This window comes from Protopterus annectens, chromosome 1.part1 (genome assembly GCF_019279795.1).
Source record: "Protopterus annectens isolate FY-2018-M chromosome 1.part1, PAN1.0, whole genome shotgun sequence".
Classification (NCBI taxonomy): domain Eukaryota; kingdom Metazoa; phylum Chordata; order Ceratodontiformes; family Protopteridae; genus Protopterus; species Protopterus annectens.
This window is the reverse complement of record NC_056726.1, coordinates 25453441-25475188: the sequence shown is the minus strand read 5'-3', so window position 1 is coordinate 25475188 and position 21748 is coordinate 25453441. Positions and strand designations below refer to the sequence as shown.

General features: G+C 39.1%; 1 protein-coding gene across 2 annotated transcripts in view; it reads left to right on the top strand.

Annotated features, from left to right (window-relative positions):
* NPR3 (natriuretic peptide receptor 3) overlaps positions 1-21748 on the top strand; it is a 574731-nt gene that overhangs the window by 293459 nt on the left and 259524 nt on the right. The gene's annotated exons all lie outside the window — the stretch shown is intronic.

Here is a 21748-nt window from a genome sequence, read left to right as displayed (position 1 = left end):
AAGCATGCAGGTAGTCGACAAGAAGGTAGATGAACATCTGAAATGCTGGAATGAGTCCTGACACATGGAGACTGAATGGATGAAAAAATGGACTGACATATACTAAGTCCAATATGGCCATTTCCTGGAATAGTCTCTTTTATCTGAAAGTGTGGCAATCTTGGAGTTAGTATATATAAGTACAGAGGGATGTGAAGGCTTTCCCTCTTATAGAAAGACATTTAAAGGAGAAGAACAATGTTCAAGATTCCCACTTCTTCTTTTCTGGTCCTTTCTGCATGTTGGAACTTAACATTTTGAGTGCTGGTATTTTAGTATTAAGATACTTTATTACAGATGAATATTTTAGTTAGTGACTATAAAACAGCATTTTATCAGTGCATAGCACATTTTTGTGAGTTACATAATATTTCGGTACTTCTGAGGTAGCTGACAATATGTATTTTCAAAGTTACATGTATTGTTCTTGCTAACTATATTTTCTTACAGTGTATTAGTTGATTAAATGTGTACCAAACTGTATAGCAGGGAATGACTGTTTACACTTATATTAATTCTGCAACTTTGTAGGTCACAGTTTACATGATTTCTAGTCTTATTGTGCTAACACACATTTGCTTCCTTAATGATCTGGATTCTCTTGCCAAACTGATATATATGACTTAACTGAAGCAGAGGCTGGAGTGGTCACCTGCACTGCATGAATACCCTGTTCAGCTAGAGTGCTAGATAATGAGGCATTAATAGGCCTTCGTATCTAAAGGTCAGCACACCTCTTTTGTGGAAGGGGCTTGGATTGTGCCATTGTTGTATCAGGGAGATATTTAGCAAGACTATTCAAATGCAAAGATAAGAAGATGCCTTGTATTATGCAGATAGAGGCACATACATAGATACATTAACTTCAATGTATACTGAATCCCTGGGAAGATAGGATGTTTAGTTTCAAACTGTGCTTTAAGCCCTAATATATTGGACTGCCCTTAGCCATCTCTGTGCTTCGTTGCATGCAACGGCAACTTATGAACACAGAGTCGAGAGGCTTTCTGTCATTTCTGCTACAGAAATGGAGGACTCACATGATGATTTCTCAGGCTGGATTGTGCTATGAGCAAAGAGTAAGAACCAAAAGAAAGGAGAAGTAATGCTAAACTCAGGTGAGGTTTAGGGTAGTACCTTTAGCAGCAAAAAATTATAGTCACTCAATTGGATCTTTTATTACTTTGGTAAAGTACAAAAAATAAGATACCTTAAAAAGAGATAAGATTTTTATATTTGACAAGGGCTTAGCATACAGTGAAGATTCAGCATGCAATGTATACATATTTGAGTAGATGTATTCATATACCTTTTGTAGTATAATTCTATGATGGCAACATTTTTTCAGGTCAGCACTCTGGTAGATAACCATCACTTTGTACTTGTAGGGTTGTAGTAAGATTAGAATGCAGCTGTTTCCAGCAGTGCATGTTGAGCCCTAGCCATTTCATTAAGAGATAGATGCCTTCTTATCTTCTGGCTGGATAAATTGCCTTTATGGGTGGACATCATCAAGTCAGTGAAGCTGATATAGAACTGGTGTGACCAAAAAATGTAATCTATACCTCCATTGTAGAATTAAGGCAATATAAAGTATTTCTTTATGTGGTCCATATGTTTTTGATCCTATCCTATAATAGAAGCACAGACATGTTCTGCATTAACACCTGTTTTTGGTTTCTTGCATGCACTTATGCTTTTGGGAATCTGCTGTGGTCTAATTCAAGATAATATGATACAAGAAATATGAACTGAGTAACTACTGGGTACTGCTTACAGAAAAAAATGTTTTAAGCATGTTATTGGTTCTTTATATTACCGGAAGCCGTGGTGATGTAGCGGTAGCATTGTTGCCTCACAGCATGAGGTTCTCCTGTTTAATTCTCAGCTGGAGCACCTTCTGTGTGGAGTCTGCATGTCCTCCCTGCGGTCAAGTGGCTTTTGAAAGACATGTGTAGAATGGGTGTGCCTTCACTGAAGGTTGGGTGTCAAGCTTGCACCTTGGCACCCGTAAAAAATCTACTGCCAATCATTAGCAGACCAGAGTTCCACTGTGGCGACCCCTAACTGGGAAAAGCCAAAAGAAGAACAACAACATTGGTTCTTTATATTACTGCCTCGACCAAACATATCCTTCCCTATTACTAGCCATATGGGTAGAGTCACAGCCTCATGAGCAGTAGGTGCAAGGTTTGAATACATGGAAGGGAAAATATGCATTTATTCCAATGGTATGTTGGGATAATAGTTAAGGTCTTTACCTCACAGATACAAGGTACAGGGTTTGGTTTTGGCCTCTGGTTATTGGCTAGGCTTGTAATAATCTGCAGACTAATAGCCTAGTATTTACCTATGAAATGAAAAGACTGTGAAAGACATCCTACAATAAGGGAAGTAAACCTTCTCCAGATCTGTGGTAGAGTGAGCTTATGTCCTGTGTACACTCTGCACAGATTATGCCTTCATAACAGTCCCACAGTCAGAACACATCAACACTCCCCTGCCCTGGACTGTGGTAGAAACTTCCAATTTATTAATTTGTTTTAATTTCTTTTGGTAGCTGGGTAGACAGACTCAGGCAGCATTGGCCATTTCATCCAGATTCTGGAAAGTTACAGCAAATCAAGTCGATGTATGAATAATCTGAAGTTAACATTAGTATATATGGTCACAGATATGATTCTGCCTAAGTTACTCAGAAAGACATACTGATAAAGTATAGTTACAGCTCTTAGAATACAGTGCCTAAGTGAGCAGATTGCTGTTTCTATCCATCAAGGTTATGACGTTGTCTGTGCTACACTCCTTGGCAATTTTCAGATGATTTATTTTTAGGAAAACATTTTAAGATGTCAGAACATACCTAGAAAGATCTTTAGAGCTTGAACAGCATGAGAGCACTGAGAATAACATCAGAATAGGTGATGAAAATCAGGTCAAAAGATGATTTCAAGCTGATTTGGGAAGGTGGGAAGGACAGACAGTAGTTTAGGATCACTGATATGGAATGTTTACTAGCACAATGAAGTGTATTTTTTAGGAAAATATAGGAAGACTGTAGGAAGGACACTAAAGCAGGTCAAGGTGGGGCTTTGCCTCTACGTAAAGCAGTTTATACTTACAGGAACAAGAAAGAATATTTTTCTGCAGGGGGTTTTCACCCTGCTTTTGTTACCATTGAGTAACTGCCCAACGAAGTAGTTTGTTGCATCAGAGAGCAAAGCTCCAGAGAAATGGCCTTCTTACATGCTTCATTTTTTTTACTTACTTGGTAGGGAAATTGCTGTGTTTTGATGATAGGTAAGGAAGAATGGAGGTGAGGCAGACGTTACATGTGTTGCTGTAAGGGTCTAGTTTTGGCTATGGTGCTGGATTTCCACAGGGCTTGAAGGCTGTCACATGTAAACTAAATGTTGAATATGTGCATTGGGGGCAAGATAAAGATGTTGAAGGCTTGTTAAACCCAGGAAACCCTTCAGCATTAAGCTGCCCCAAAATGTTGGAGTTTTCTAAGTTGTTAATGCCAGATAAGGCTAATGTTTGAAGATGAAAGATGAATCTAACTTCAAGAAACAAAGTGATGTTTATGACACTGGTAAAGGATTGGGTAGATGGTAATAGGAATAAAAAAGAAGTAGCTGTAGACCTGTAGTTTTGCAAGGGTTAGAGCCTTAGATAACATTAATCAGCAAGGAAGTCAGTTTTCTGTCAATTGTACCACAAAGGTAAAGGCACTCTTTCATAAATGAGCTTAGTTTGGGGAGCTTGGAGCTGGTAGTCTGGCAGGTATGTATCTCTTTAAATATTGGTGCTTTAACTACTTTGTAAGGCCGTACTCATTGCAGATGGACAAACATAGTGTTTGCTGTACAGACCATCAGAGATTCAGAAGGCTCTCCATGGTCGGGCGTGCAGTTTCTACTACTTTATTGGGGGGGGGGGGATTTACAGGGCTACTCAGCTGAACAACAATAAAGTGCATGACTGAAGTAGGGAATTTTTCTCATGCTTATTCATGCTGGTTATGTTATGAAAGGATGGCAGACACTGTTACATGACCCAGTGGAGCACAGCATACTCAAGTGCATGCCTCTGGAAATATGTATGCAGCTGGATGTCAGCAGCATGTGACTTGTTCGCTACATAAGATAATTTGTGATGGTGCAGATAACCCCAGCTTTGGAGATGATATTTGTTTTGACCATTCCTCTAAAATGCATATACATGTAGTTAACATTTGGTGCTAATATCATTCATTCTGGACTGAACTGTATTGTGTATTTATCATGTGTTGAAAGTTGAATTTCTGTAAAGATTTACAGATTGTGCCTTCCACATTTGGTGCCACAGTCTGTCATGGAAAACTATAGTTACTACCTTCCAAGGCATCCTCTTTGCTCTATCTTTTTGCCACCAACAGTAGCGAATAGCTTTCTCATATATACGTGAAAACTCTCCTCCTTCTACCTTACTGTAACTCTCATTATACAATGACTAGCCATTAACATTCCAAAACAAGCATGCTGATTGGTCAGCCCAACCAGCCTGCCTGTTGTAAATTGAGCATATAGGGCTGCGGTAGTGGTGCTGCGGTAGCGTTGTCACCTCACAGTAAGACATTGTCCTGTTCGATACTCAGCTAGAGCGTCTTCTGTGTGGAGACATGCGTGAATGGGTGTACCTTCATTGAAGGTTGTGCATCAGGGCTGGAAACTTGGCACGTAAAAATCTACTGCCAATCATTAGCGGACCGGAGTTCCGCTGTGGTGACCCCTAACTGGGAAAAGCCGAAAGACACAACAACCAATGGAAAAAAGTCAAGTCACACGGACTTTCTTACATTAATACATGCTATTAAAATGTTACTTTCCTTTCATTATTTTATTTGAAAAAATAAATTTACAAACACAGGAGACTTAAAATGAGCAAGAGAGAAATACAAGGATAATCAGGTCTGTTATGCAAAACTAAAAAAATGTACCTGATTATCCTTTTATTTTCTGTTTCCATCTCTCCCATGTGTTTAAAATCTCCAGATTTCATTGTTTTAATTAAAAACAAACAAAAAAGCAATGAAGATCTTCCTTTCTCCATTCCTTCCTTTACACAACACTGATGTACTGCATTAACGTGGGAACATAAGTCCCATACATATGCGCAGTACATCAGGAAAACCCCAGGATACCGGGAAAAATGTGAAAGAGCACCACTGTGCCATTATACAAGGACATTATTTAAGAAAAGTAATACTATTCTTAAATAATGTCATTGTATAATAGCAATAACCCATGCCTGGGTGTGAGTAATGCTGGATTTACCAATACCCAGATGTGGGTTATTGCTATATTTGATGATGCTGTTGTTCAAGTGAATCCTTGTTCCAGGTGTTGAACCGTCTGAACTTGTTACCACTGACATACTAGTTATCCATTTACAACTGAAGAAGAAAGAATTTCTTCTAGTCTTCTGATTAATAATTTGTCAACTCCTCCAAACAATCCCCACTGTTTGTCTTTCCCAAGTTAGCTTCAAATCTTGTTTTAATCTGACTTTCATGACCTATTCTGATGATTCACCCATGAATCCACTTCCCTCAGTGAAAACATTTTTTTCACATAAAAAAGTTTAAACCTGTCTTTCAAAAAAAAAAAAAAATTTGACCAACTGTTTGCAATGTATACTGGTCTTGTCCACACAATAATAATGATCAACACTGAGCTACATGATCACTAGTGTGTGACTGCCTAGCTTTTCCCTAGAAGCTGAATTGCCGGTATTTCAGAGATTACCCCCTTTCCTATGATGGTGCAAACTTGGAATTGGTATATATAAGTAATGGCAGGGTGCAGTCATGCTTGTTCTGCTACATAAGCTCTAAATACTGTTAGCATTCTGTAGCTTTCACTCATGTGTGATCGGTTTACCTTTGAAAGGTTGAAAATCAACCTACCGAACATCCCTTTGTGCGAACCGGAATGACGAAAATCATCATTCCAATTTTCACCAAAGTTCGAAAATCAGCAAATGGAAAACCAGATTCGCTGATTTTCAAATTTCAATTCAAAGACAAAGCGTAATGCATGGGGGCTGCACCCCCCATGCTAGGGACTGTGCCCCCCACCCCCTACTTTATTATTCTTACTCCGAGGTCGCACTACAGTGGGGAAAAGGTCCACTTCCCGATCCCCACTATAGTGCACCTCACACCAAAAATGCTGGATCTGCAATGAGCGAACGTTACTTTGCATTCACTCATTGCACATTCGATGCATTCTGTTTTTGGCTTTCCATAATTTCATTCATGTGCATTACGCACATGTAAAGGTAAACCATGCAATCATAGTTATATCAGGGGATCACTAGTTGATACCTTGTCAAGGAGCCATTAGCAACTGATGTCCTATGTCCTCTTTTAGTTAATCCCTGTTCTTTTCAACTCTTCCTCATCACAAAACTTTTCAGTGTTTAGATATCCTGTATCACATTATGCTCTGTTCTTCTCCATCTTCATCTCCATCTTTAGAGGCACTTGAGCTGTCAACATGTTGTCACAAGGCAAACCTTCTAACCTTTCTGGCAGCCTTAATTTGCACACAGTATGATACTCATACCTCTCAACCTCTAAGCATAAGAAATCTGGATAAATCAAAATATAATGGGGACAAAAAAACCCTAAAAACGGACAGGTTTTAAATATTACTCTTATAAACTTAGAAAGTTGTTAGAATATCAGGTTTTGCAATTGCATGCATTTTCTAAGGATATGACATTTGAAACTCAAATGTCATTATTTGGTGACTTCAATGCTCAGTGAATTGCTGGAAAACCACAAATTTTATGAGGAACAGACCAAAAATATGAGTCAAAAATCTGTACATTCTGTGAAAATGTGGACAGTTCATGAGTTTGCTGATAGTGCTGTATACCTGACCCCCTATAGAGCCTCCAGACGTCTATCCAAATCAAACCTATCCATTAACAAATGAAATGGCAGAATAACATCCATTTACCTACAACTGTCATTTCCTAAAAAATCATCCTTATATTTCGTTAACCTTAGCTACAACACAGCCACATTGTGCCTGAAGATTTGTAGGATTCAGAAACTACACCTCCATATCATTTTTCTTATGAAACAATTTTAATTCCACCCCACATAAAACAAACAGTACTTCTTCCTAGTGTCAGTGTACCCCATATGGATCCCCATACCTTTGATACTGAACCCCAACTGCCAGCTTTGTAATATGCATCAGTTCCTCTCCAGAATCTCCCATATATCCCATGTTGCCTCTAATACAAGAGGTTTAAGGAATCACATAGTGGAAAGTCTAGCCTTGAAAGATTATTCTTTTACTTTTATTGATTGGGCTGTCTTTGTGACCTTTTTACTTGTTGTTTTAATATATAATAAGTTAGATGCAGCAGTTCCTTTGTGTATACTCTCTGTTCTGACATACATGGATCTTGTAGTTGATATATATATATATATATATATATATATATATATATATATATATATATATATATATATATATATATATATATATATATATATATATATATATATATATATATATATGCATGTGGTTTTGTGGTTTTGTGTGTGTGTGTGTGTGTGTGTGTGTGTGTGTGTGTGTGTGTGTGTGTGAGTGTGTGTGTGTGTATGGTGAACAGAGAGCTGTTCTTTGCTCCCCAGGAGCACAGTGTGGCCAAGAAGTTGGAAGATAGGGGAACAAAATCAGAATTATCCATCTAAATGTGGACATTTTTACTGGGTGTGGGACAAGAGTAAGCAGACCAAATGGAAATAAGAAAAGAAAAGATGGCAACAAAGACAAAGGGAGGACAAAGGGAGGCAGGGGAACCTAAGGGCACTGCTTCCAAGAGGGAGCAGCTCTGACCACTTCAGATTCCCTCTCTCCTTCCTTAACATTCCCACACTAGCCTTTACAGTGCCTCATTGTGCCACATTCTCAGAGCTCTAAAATGGGGAGGGGGTGGTCAGCTGGCCTCCTTTTTCTACGTAAAGTACTACACAGTCAGGGACTAGTACCAGCTCTAATTTCCTCACAATATCAAAAAGAGAGAGGTAGTCCCCCATACTAAAGGACTAAGAACATCTAGTAGAAATTTGCCAGTAGAGATGATGATTCAGGTACCATGAAGCACCCCTCATGACAACTCTTAGTCATTAGAAAAGGTGTACCAAGGAAGACAGTTTTGGGTCTCTCAAAGCTAAGCATGTTCCTTTAGGATACCAAAATTCAAGTTGCTAACTGTACAGGCATTTCTTCCTCTTTTAAACCCTCAGAATCTCCTAGTTACTTTAAATTTTAAAGATGTCTATTTACATATTCCCATATTCAAGGATCACAGTCAATTCCCGAAATCTATGGCAGGTGCATTCTACTACCATTTTACCTTATTGCCCTTTGGTTTGACAACTACACCTAAGGAATTTACAACATACCTGGCTCCAGTGGTAGTTCAATGTAGAACCAAAGACATTGATATTTACCCTTACCTAGATAGACTATTACCTTATGTGGGACAACAACTTAGAGGAAATAGGGAAAGATTTACTGTACACTCTTCAATGCTTGTGTTAGCTGACTCACCATGAACATGCATAAGTCAAATATGTGTCCTTTTCAGAGAATGGTCTTTCCCATGGTCCTTCTAGACATCAGCCTGTCTAATGCATTATTCTCTACAGAGAACAGTCATCTCCCTTACATCACCTACCAGGAAAACTCATTGCCAGACCAGTTGAGCAGGAACTCTGCAATCCCACCTGAGTGGATGCTGCATGATGTTGTATTTCTAAAAATGCTCAATAAGTGCAATAAATCTGCTTGCTTCTCCATATAACAGACAGCTAATGAAATATGACTCCAGGGCACAAGTTTTTGGGCTCTAGATGCTTTCTCCCAGGACTGGAGAGGTGTGATGTATGCATTTTCTCCAGTTCACTTTCTCCCCATTGTTATTCAGAAAACAAGAGGGAGAGAGGCCAGAAATAATACTGATTTCTCCTTTCTGGCCAAGCAACATTAGTTGTCCACTTTCTCCGGGTGCCAGAGAAGTCTTCTTATTTATTTATTTATTTTACATTTGTTAACCGGGAAAGTCTGACTGGACACAGGTCTTTTTTGAGCAGAGGCCTGGGAAGAAAAGCTCCCGTTCACAAAAGAGAAATGCAAAATACTAGTACAAATACATAATACAGTTACTAGTACAAATACATAATACAGTTACTAGTACAAATACATAATACAATTACTAGTACAAATACATAATACAGTTACTAGTACAAATACATAATACAGTTACTAGTACAAATACATAATACAGTTACTAGTACAAATACATAATACAATTACTAGTACAAATACATAATACAGTTACTAGTACAAATACATAATACAATTACTAGTACAAATACATAATACAGTTACTAGTACAAATACATAATACAGTTACTAGTACAAATACATAATACAGTTACTAGTACAAATACATAATACAGTTACTAGTACAAATAGTAAAAAATAAGCCAAAGTTAACGGAAAGTACGAGTCCACTTTGCGGTATTATTGTGTTCTTAATGCAACTTTTATTGACAAACCAAGAAACGTTTTCGCTACAAACCCAGTTGTAGCTTCCTCAGAGTACATTTGAAACAATGAGAAGTTGGTTTTTAAAACATAAAAAAAGCGCCAAATTGTGAAGCGCTTGAGTTTTCTAAAAGGTGTAGTACATTTGAAAATAAAAACACATTGTATGCTCCCATTTAATTACAAATATGTGTAAAGTTCCGTCCTTAGTGTCCGGAGTATTAAGAAAGTATGCAAATGTCAACATTATACAAGTAAAACATCTATTGTTTAAAACATGATTAAAAATGACAGTATACTGTCAGACCAAGTTCCGTATTACAAAGCAAAGGATTAGTAGCAGCACATGTACGCCATTAAAAAAGGCAAGGAGGACAATGCTCTTTCTAAGCATATTCTACAAAACAAAAACCACAGCTTTTTATTTCTTGCCATCGACCACGTTCCCCACAACATCAGAGGTGGCCCGGTATCCATTTTGTTGGAAACCAAAGAATTAGAATGGCAACTAAAATTGAATGCATTTCAACCACCAGGTTTGAACGAGAATTGCAACATCTCAAGTCTACTTAAACTCAAGAGTTATTTGAGATAGCCATAACATAATTTTGAGCTCTTTAAATACACTTTAATTGGTATCGGGCTTGATTACTACCTACCCTTCCCCTGACCTGTACCACGGGTATTTGTTTATGATCAGACATTTCCTGGTATACACACACATCACTGGATCCCCTCTGATTAGTACACTTCACGGACACAATGTGCATTTAGTAGGGATTCACTATCAGCCTACCTATTAGTTTAGTAACCATTGTCCTGCTTAGCCCATTCTCATACCCTGCAACCAGGGTTGGTATGTAGGCATACTAGTTGTTACCATACTTTGCATATTCATCTTTGAGCCCTACTTTCGGACTACCATACTGCAGCAGTACATTATTTTATTTTATTTTAATTATCTTGGAGCAGTAAGGTTTCGCCCCTTCCGGCGTGCTTGCACACATTGTTCACTTTTAATAAATATTCTCAAACAATTTGTTCTTAATACGAACACACCTCTTCACACAAGGAGTACACTACCATCTGTTTTGATAAGGCTGTCCATGACAATTATCAGAATTTTTTTTGCCTAATATGATTTACTAGTGGACCAACTTAACCGAAGTCTGAAACTTTTGGAACTGTTTACTGACTCCTGATGAGTTAGTTCACTCATTTTGGCATACACAATTTATTAAACTTAAATTTTTCTATTAGTCCTTTTTGTAGATCGGACTTCTAGTTTATTATCATGGCACAGTATAAACTGATGTGTTTAGTTTAACTCTCTTTGTAAAATACGGTACTAATCCTTTGCTTTGTAATACGGAACTTGGTCTGACAGTATACTGTCATTTTTAATCATGTTTTAAACAATAGATGTTTTACTTGTATAATGTTGACATTTGCATACTTTCTTAATACTCCGGACACTAAGGACGGAACTTTACACATATTTGTAATTAAACGGGAGCATACAATGTGTTTTTATTTTCAAATGTACTACACCTTTTAGAAAACTCAAGCACTTCACAATTTGGCGCTTTTTTTATGTTTTAAAAACCAACTTCTCATTGTTTCAAATGTACTCTGAGGAAGCTACAACTGGGTTTGTAGCGAAAACGTTTCTTGGTTTGTCAATAAAAGTTGCGTTAAGAACACAATAATACCGCAAAGTGGACTCGTACTTTCTGTTAACTTTGGCTTATTTTTTACTGGTTTTGGTGTTTGCAAGAGTTTGTCTTCAGTACTAGTACAAATACATAATACAGTTACTAGTACAAATACATAATACAATTACTAGTACAAATACATAATACAATTACTAGTACAAATACATAATACAGTTACTAGTACAAATACATAATACAGTTACTAGTACAAATACATAATACAGTTACTAGTACAAATACATAATACAATTACTAGTACAAATACATAATACAATTACTAGTACAAATACATAATACAGTTACTAGTACAAATACATAATACAGTTACTAGTACAAATACATAATACAGTTACTAGTACAAATACATAATACAGTTACTAGTACAAATACATAATACAATTACTAGTACAAATACATAATACAGTTACTAGTACAAATACATAATACAATTACTAGTACAAATACATAATACAGTTACTAGTACAAATACATAATACAGTTACTAGTACAAATACATAATACAATTACTAGTACAAATACATAATACAGTTACTAGTACAAATACATAATACAATTACTAGTACAAATACATAATACAATTACTAGTACAAATACATAATACAGTTACTAGTACAAATACATAATACAGTTACTAGTACAAATACAAAGTACAATACAGTTAGAAATACCGTAGGTTTTGACAGTAAATCAGTTGTACAGCAATCATTGAGCAATAGATGTTGAGTAACAAGACTGAGTAGGTACACATTAAAATACATATGATTTAAATACCTAACATAGTGAAAAATACTAGTCTAAGATGGTGAAACAAGTAGGCCATGCAGAATTAATTTTGTTACTATGCAAACAGTATGGAGACAAACTATGTGTATAAGTGAGGTTAGTAATTTGGGTGTGTAGTTGAGGAGAGTGAGTTGAGTAGGTTCATCCTGCCACAACATTTGAGCCTTCTGAAGCAGTGCAGCAGGTCCTTAATGCAATCCAACCTGTCCACTTTGAACCTAGCAGCTTGAGGGATATGATTGTAATTCTCTTTGGTTACCTTTAACACAAGGGTATGATGGGACTCACAAGGAAAGCTATATGGGCAAATACAAGAAAATCTTTCCTAGCCAAGTGGAAGAGATTTTCACTTTGATGCCCCAGGAAGAACCTATATGGAAAACAGGTGGATGTATTTATGGTATTTCAATATCTGTTCAGCCATTTTCTACTGGATTAGCTTATCCTTCAGTGAATATCTGCTTGCCTGTATTTAAAGCCCCCGCCCCAGCCTTCAGACTGTTAGTCGAACAGTTTTGAGGACATCCTACATCTTAAACCTCCCAAGATGGACCATAGTACCAGCTTAGGATCTTAACTTTATGTTGCAAAAACATATCCTCCCATTCTTTGAACTGGCAGCTACAGCTTCCCTAATACTTTTGGCCTGGAAAACAGTTTTCTTGGTAGAAGTTACATCAGCCAGTATACTGTCTGAACTAATTTTCAATACATTCCAGAAGGATAATGAACCTAACTTCCCTCACATTCCACAAGGACAGAATTAACTTGCACAGTAACCCCTGTTTCATGTCTAGAATCATAACAAAAGTAGTCCCGAATGAGGCTGTCCAGTTTTTTCCAATGTCAACAAGAAATGGACAATGATTGTACATTTTTTAGATATTAACAAGCAGCTCTGGTGTTGCATCAGGAAGGGCATCCGGCATAAAACCTCTGCCAAAAATTACTTATGCGGAGAAATTTTCATAATTACATACCAGATCGGTCGAGGCCCGGGTTAACAACGACTGCCACCAGTACTGTTAGCCAACAGGGTGTTGGTGGAAATTGGGCTACTGTTGGCTGAAGAAGAAGAGGAGGGGGAAGGCATGCCTGAAGGCAGGAAGAGAGGAGGAAGGTTAGGAATGTAGTACTGAGGGTAGGAACTTTGAATGTTGGCAGTATGATTGGTATAGGGAGAGAGCTAGCTGATATGATGGAGAGAAGGAAGGTTGATATATTGTGCATGCAAGAGACCAGATGGAAGGGAAGTAAGGCCAGGTGTATAGGAGGCGGGTTCAAATTGTTCTATCATGGTGTGGATGGCAGAAGAAATGGGGTAGGGGTTATCCTAACGGAACAGTATGCCAAGGGTGTTTTGGAGGTGAAGAGAGTGTCTGATAGAGTGATGTTTATGAAGCTTGAAATTGATGGTGTAATGATGAATGTGGTTAGTGCATATGCTCCACAAGTTGGGTGTGTGATGGATGAGATAGAAAAATTTTGGAGTGAGTTGGATGTAGTGGTGGTGAGTATACCCAAGGGTGAGAGACTAGTGATTGGAGCAGACTTCAATGGGCATGTTAGTGAAGTGAACAGAGGGGATGAGGACGTGATGGGTAGGTATGGTGTTAAGGAGAGGAATGCAGAAGGTCAGATGATTGTGGATTTTGCGAAAAGGATGGACATGGCTGTGGTGAATACGTATTTTAAGAAGAGGGAGGAGCATAGGGTGACGTATAAGAGTGGAGGAAGATGCACCCAGGTGGATTATATCCTATGTAGTAGGGCCAGTCTGAAGGAGATTGGAGACTGTAAAGTGGTGACTGGGGAAAGTGTAGTTAAGCAGCATAGAATGGTGGTCTGCAGGATGATGGTGATCAAGAAGCGGAGGAGGAGTGTGAAAGTAGTGCCAAGGATTAAATGGTGGAAGTTAAAAAAGGGTGATTGTGAGTTGGAGTTCAGGGAAGAATTAAGACAGGCACTGGGAAGCAATGAAGAGTTACCGAATAGCTGGGTAACTACAGCAGAGCTAGTAAGGGAGACTGCTAGGAAGGTGCTTGGTGTGACATCTAGACAAAGGAAGGAGGACTAGGAGACATGGTGGTGGAATGAGGAAGTACAGGAGAGTTTACAGAGGAAGAGGCTGGCAAAGAATAAGTGGGATTGTCAAAGAGATGAAGAAAGTAGACATGAGTACAAGGAGATGAGGCGCATGGCAAAGAGAGAGGTGGTGAAGGCTAAGGATAAGGCATATAGAGAGTTGTATGAGAGATTGGACACTAACAAGGGAGAAAGGGACCTGTACTGATTGGCTAGACAGAGGGACAGAGCTGGGAAAGATGTGCAGCAGGTAAGGGTGATAAAGGACAGTGAGGGAAATGTACTCACAAGTGAGGAGAGTGTGTTGAGTAGATGGAAAGAGTACTTTGAAGGGCTGATGAATGAAGAGAATGAGAGAGAGAGAAGGTTAGATGATGTGGGGATAGTGAATCAGGAAGTGAAGCAGATTAGCAAGGAGGGAGTAAGGACAACTATGAAGAGGATGAAGAATGGAAAGGCTGTTGGCCCAGATGACATACCAGTGGAAGCATGGAGGTGTTTAGGAGAAATGGCAGTGAAATTTTTAACCAGATTGTTTAATGAAATTCTGGAAAGTCAGAGGATGCCTAAGGAGTGGAGAAAAAGTGTTTTGGTACCTATCTTTAAGAATAAGGGTGATGTGCAGAGCTGCAGTAACTACAGAGGGATAAAATTGATCAGTCACAGCTTGAAGTTATGGGAAAGAGTAGTGGAAGCTAGGTTAAGAAGGGATGTGATGATTAGTGATCAGCAGTATGGTTTCATGCCAGGAAAGAGCACTACAGATGCAATATTTGCTCTGAGAGTGTTGTTGGAGAAATACAGAGAAGGTCAGAAGGAGTTGCATTGTGTCTTTCTGGACTTAGAGAAAGCATGTGACAGGGTGCCTAGAGAGGAGTTGTAGTATTGTATGAGGAAGTCAGGAGTTGCAGAGAAGTATGTAAGAGTGTTACAGGATATGTACAAGGGTAGTGTGATATTGGTGAGGACTGCGGTGGGAGTGACAGATACATTTAAGGTGGAGGTGGGATTACATCAAGGATCAGTTCTGAGCCCTTTCTTATTTGCAGTGGTGATGGACAGGTTGACAGGTGAGATTAGACAGGAGACCCCGTGGACTATGATGTTTGCAGATGACATTGTGATATGTAGTGAGAGTAGGGACCAGGTTGAGGAGAACCTGGAGAGGTGGAGATATGCTTTAGAGAGGAGAGGAATGAAGGTCAGCAGGGCTAATACAGAATATATGTGTGTAAATGAGAGGGAGGGTAGAGGAATGGTGAGGATGCAGGGAGTAGAGTTAGTGAAGGTGGATGAGTTTAAGTACTTGGGATCAACAGTTCAGAGTAATGGTGAGTGTGGAAGAGAGGTGAAGAAGAGAGTACAGGTAGGGTGGAATATGTGGAGAACAGTGTCAGGAGGATTTGTGACAGACGGGTACCAATAAGAGTGAATGGGAAGGTCTTCAAGAGGGTAGTGAGACCAGCTATGTTATATGGGTTGGAGACGGTAGCATTGTCGAAAAGGCAGAAGTCAGAGCTGGATGTGGCAGAGTTAAAGATGTTAAGATTTGCACTGGGTGTGACTAGGATGGACAGGATTAGGAATCAGTATATTAGAGGGTCAGCTCAGGTTGGACAGTTTGGAGACAAAGCAAGAGAGGCGAGATTGCGTTGGTTTGGACATGTGCTGAGGAGGGATGCTGGGTATACTGGGAAAAGGATGCTAAGGATGGAGCTGCCAGGTAAGAGGAAAAGAGGAAGGCCTAAGATGAGGTTTATGGATGTGGTGAGAGAGGACATGCAGGCGGTTGGTGTGAAAGAGCATGATGCAGAGGACAGGAAGAAATGGAAACAGATGATCCACTGTGGCAACCCCTAATGGGAACAGCTGAAAGAAGATGATGAACAAGCAACTCTGGTACTTACTGGACAAGGCTAAGGACTTTAGAAAGGTAAAGCCACAGTTTGTGATATTTGATGAAAATAGGAAGGGATTGCTTATTTCAAAATAAGCTATTCCAAATTGATGGCCCATTGTATTGCTTTCTGCCAAAGAACTCATGATAATGCTTTACAAAGGGAAAGCAAGATCTCATTCGGTCAGAGCTACAGATACTTACTGTTGCTTTTTAAAAATGGTCTTGTATTCCAGATATGTTGAAGTAGCATCTCATCCTCAGTCTAGCCATTTTGCAAACACTAGATATTGTATTTCCTACTATCCAGAGAGGTATGCTGCCTTCCTCTGGCTCTCAGTAGCCATTCTCCTGGGCTGTTGTGTTGTCAGCTTTGTAAATGTAACCTAAGCTGAAGATTGCACCAGTGGTTTACATGAACAACATAGTGCAGTTGTGTTACCAGTTTGCCATAACTGTGGGGTACCAAGCAGTACTGCATTTAGGGTGGCGCAAAGTGGGTGGCTGCACTGTATGCAAGCTGTTGTGGAGGGTAATCAGCAGGTGCAGATGGTATGAGAGTGGTAGTACTGGCATTTAAGCTCTGAGAATATTGTGGCTTCATAAATGAATGTCGGTACTGCATACATGGTCACAGCAAAAGTGCTCAGTGTGTGGTGATTTACTATTCTTTTTTTTGGTCTTTAGCTTTGCAAAGACCTCAGTCTTCAACTCTGAGCAGAGCTTTTTTTTTCCTACTCCCCTACTTTGAGATGGGGACCCAGATCAGGGATTGCGCATACATCAGCTGACCTAGTTGCGGTTTTGGTCCCAGGCTTAAGATCACTACACTACTGAGTTACACCTTAAGTTTTGATCACTAATGTCTGATTCCATGGTGTGTGCAGGAACCACCAATTTTGCTCAGTTCTGGAGATTTCTATTTTCCCTGAGGTAGTGCTTTCCCAGAGTCCCACAGATGGTCAATGCAGGGAGGCTTTGCCCCTGCATGTGATATTTTTTACAGTTTTGAATGTGGACCTCATTCAAGTGATTCCAGTGGACAGTGATTGATATTTTGTGACTTGATTGATGACATCTTCAATGGACTTTCATTAGGGAGCCTAACTGTAGGTTCGAATGTGATACCTGACACAGTCTTGATTCCTTCCCTATTTCCACTTTGTTTTCTGAGCAGCTGGGATCTGTGGTGGGAGACCCCTCAGTTTCCTCTCCCTTTCCCCTACCTTTCATCTCTTTATTTTAGCATACTTTTTACTCAGCTTTCTCAGGAAGGCATGGGATCTCAGGCCATAGCCAGGGCCTCTTACTTTTGGTTGTATGAGTCCTTGACACACAGAGTTGATGGGTAGCCTACAATACCCTGCTGTGAGGCAGGAAAAAAACAGAAGATGATATGGGAGGCTGTCACCTTTATACCAGGTACATGAAGACATGAAAGGTAAAGGTGACATAAGCCCAGCAGAGGTAGAAGGGTGTTTGGCTCTGAAAGTCGGTCTGGATGTCGGACCTCAGCCTGTGGCAGAGTTCCCTAAACCAATGACTGTAACAATGACCACATTCAAACATTTGTGTCCGCCAGACCAGTTCCTGCATTTTATACACTCCTGTACATCAGTTTTCTTGTAGATTTCTGGTGTTGATAATGTCGTTGCTCTTCTTAAACATGTTGCAAGGAGACTTAATCATTATAATTGTACCTATTTCAAGTTTTAAAATAGTTTTTTCCACAAAGGACTACAGTGCATTTTGGATTAATGTATCCTTTATTTTAAATTGAAAAAGTTAAGAAATGCAGTCACTTCCAAGTATGCAGATTTTCTACTCACAAATTCTAAACTTGCAGGGTTTTTATGTTGGTGAAGTCTTCTGGGCTATTAAAAGAGTCAAAATAGCCTGTTTCCTATCCACCTTTTTGATAAATATTAAAGTGATCCAAAAGTGCCTTGTTGGCATAGAGGGATAAAGCCCTGACTATGGGTTTAATTAACACCTTGGGTGACTGACAGAGTTGCAGGAGGGAAGGGCATACCCAACCTTGGTGGAAGGGCACTCATCAATGTCACTCCCTAAGCAGAGGCATTGTCCATAGGTGGGAGTTGCTCTCAGATATGATCCATGAGTGAGGGGGGTGGGGAAAAGGAAGTGGGTAGGGCATATAAAAGAACTCCTCCTGATGGAAACAAAGGTAGCCAGGGCCTCATGATGCACTTATAATCCATGACTGGCCCCAGCAATGCATGAGTAAGTCGATGAGAGGAATAAAAGTCTAGCTGGTAGACCTGGTGTGGACATGGGCCACTGGGGGCAGAGCCAATAAGAATGATGTGTAAGAGAAGGACCAAAAAATATTGCAAAAAAGATATTAAAATGACTCACATTTTTTCATGGTAAAAACGGTTGCAATTGTTTTTACTTTTGTTTTTGTAAGGTTTCAAGCATAGGTTGTAGTTTCCTTAGGCTCGATTTTTTTTGTTTCCCTTTTTTGCAAGTTGTCAGATATGCTATTTTGCATGCTTCCAAGTCCCATTTAGGTAAAGCAAACAATATAGACAAAGTACAATAAATATCAACTAAAACATTCAGCATGGCAGCTATATTACATAGGTAAGAAATAACAAACTCTGATTCAGTTTTTATATTTAATGGGAAAAGAGAGTTTAATCAATATTTTGGAAAACAGACACTACATAGCCCTAGTCAAAATTCAGCAAAGATTGTTATCTGATCTTATTTGTCAGTAAACAGAATCAGAAAGGTCAATGTGCGTTTACAGGAGCATGTGAAGGACTTTTAAGGTGATTCCCTGTTAAGCATGGTTGCAGCACGCAGTAACACTGCTTATGGTGGAGATGTTAGATGTATTAAATGCATGGTATTATATAAGGCAGTGGCCTGACAAATATTAGAGCACTGTTGATGATTAATTGTATTACTTATAAATGATTTACAGTTAGTTAAGAAGGTGTTTAATGTGTGCTTAGTTTGAATTTTGACCTTTGGATTGGATGGTTTAAATTGTCTTGATTTCTAATCCTCAATAGTTCTTCACTGTTGAGTGAAGGAATCATTCTTTGCTAGTATATACTGAATCATTTATTCTAGCCCTCTGTAGGCAGCTTGATAAGGGCATCAGGCTGAGTTGCAGTGAACAACTATTCTAAACTGCATTTGGCTTTTTTAATAGTTTTCTTTGGCAGATTTATTTCTGACCTTACAGGCTGTTAACCAGAATTGCTAAAGGCCTTCTTTGACTATAGCCTGCTTCTGAATACCTTTTCAGATACAAAGCCCTCCAAAGCCACATTTATGGATTCATGTATTTCTTATCCAGACCAGAATATCACTGACCATGATAAGATGATCTGACCAAAAAATCAGCCATATACAGTTTATATTCTCGCCATGATATAAAACGTTCAAACCTTCATATATGTGCAGTGCTGACCTCCCCAGTGAACAAATACTTTACCACTGTCCAATCTGAGTGGATGACACCTCACCTCAAAGAATGCAAAATACATACTTCCTCTATCCAAAAGGAGGTTAGTAACAAATGAAAATGCATTCTTATTAAATAATTTTAGTCACCAGAATGCCAGCCCTTTAGGATTATATATAACGGCGGTCACCAGAATGCCAGCCCTTTAGGATTATATATAATGGCTGAGCTAAAGAATTGTTTGAAAGCTTACTCAGTCACTGTTTTTCATTTGCTACCTGCCACAGTTTTTCACACTTCTTCTTTGATTGACTTTAACAACATATAGCCACTAGCAACATGTTTTAATTTCAATAAGCATTAAAACTCCTTGTGAGTTCTCATTTTAATTCTTCTCCCTTACCTTCCATCTCAAACTTACTCCTCCTTCCTCAGTCTTTCTCCCTCTAAACCAGCCTGGTGAACATGCCCATAGCTCTTAGCATGGTGCATGTACAGGAAAGTCTGAAAGAGTCATGGCTTGCATTATCCACAGAGTTTAACCAAAGTTTCTGGCCACCCTCTTATTAATTGTGTTAAACGTCTTATACTAATTTAAAAATTATCATTGATTACATCTTTGTTATACAGTATGAAGTGAAGAACTTTTTGTTTAGCTCTTTATTGCTCCCCTGTGTCATCCTATGGCCTGCTACCCTTATGCCTGATCCTACACCAGGTCTACCAGGTCTTCTTAACTCCCCTGGCTATCCAATTAAGCTAAGGCCAGTCATGAAACCTAAGACCATCTTGGGGGGGTTCTTGCAGTCACCTTTCACTGGGGGGGGGGGGTTACTTATTTTTAATCCAGCTATTCTTCTCCAATCTTTTAGGCTGTATAGAACCCCGTGAGGGGCGGGTGTGGAATAGGCATACCTGTCAACCTCTTAGATCAAGAATTCTGAACAAAGCCATAAGTAATGGGGGGACCAAACACCCAAAAATAGGGACACTTTTTAAATACTGCTCTTACAAACTTTAAAAAGCTGATAGAATAACAGGTTTTGCATTAGCATGAATTTTCTGTAGGATATGAAGTCTTAAAATCAAATGTCTGCCATTATTTTCTGACTTCAGTCCTCAATTATTTGCCAGTGGTTTGTCATAAAACTACAATTGTATGAGAAATGGACCAAAAATATGAGTCAAAAATCTGGACTTTCTGTAAATCTGGACGGTTGAGAGCTATGGGAATAGAGACATGCAGGTTTCCATCCCCACCTTGGTAGCAGCTCAGCTATGTCCCCACCCATTCCTCTCTTTGGACTACACCCTCCAAATCAACATCCTCAGCCTTCAGAACAGATTGCTGATGAGAGTGCACATGCAACCATCCTCCACATTGATGGACATCACATGCCCTTCTGTCCATCGATCAGATTCTGAGTAGCTAATTGAACCCAGGTTGGCTGGGCTGTAGTCAGGGCTTTATCTGTCCACACCACCAGAGTGGCAGCAAGTTTAGAACTTTACTGCTGTTTGTAATGAGAAAGTATGACAGTTGATTCTGCATGTTAAATTTGCCTTATTGGGTAGTCATGTTGAATCATCTGTAACTACTGCATTAAATTACACTTGTTGTATGACTAGCACCGTGACAAAAAGTCATGTTTTGATTAGTCCATTTTCCCTTCAACAGATAGATCACTCAACAGTGTGTGTGTGTAAGTGTGTGTGAGTGTGTGTGTGTGTGTGTGTGTGTGTGTGTGTGTGTGTGTGTGTGTGTGTGTGTGTGTGTGTGTAGCTAATTTCAAAAGACTTGCTCTCTATGTAAGTGATTTACTCCGGTGTTACTCTGCCTCACTTCTAAAAGTGTTACTCTTTTCTAATTTCTCCAAAGCTTTTGGGTTTCTAATACCATGACGGGAATGGATCCCATTCCTAAGTCAAAGTATGATTAAAGTTCATGAAATTAGTATGGTTTCAATCTTTGATGTCAGCCAAATGTGCTCTTTGCAGCACTCAAATGTGCCCAGTAATGACTCCTTCTGCAGTTTGTATGGAGTTCCATGTATTGGTAACATATCTAAATACGATTGTAAATTCTTTTCTATAAGACCTGTTGCTCCTACAACTATTGGAACTACCTGAGTATCTTTCTTCCACA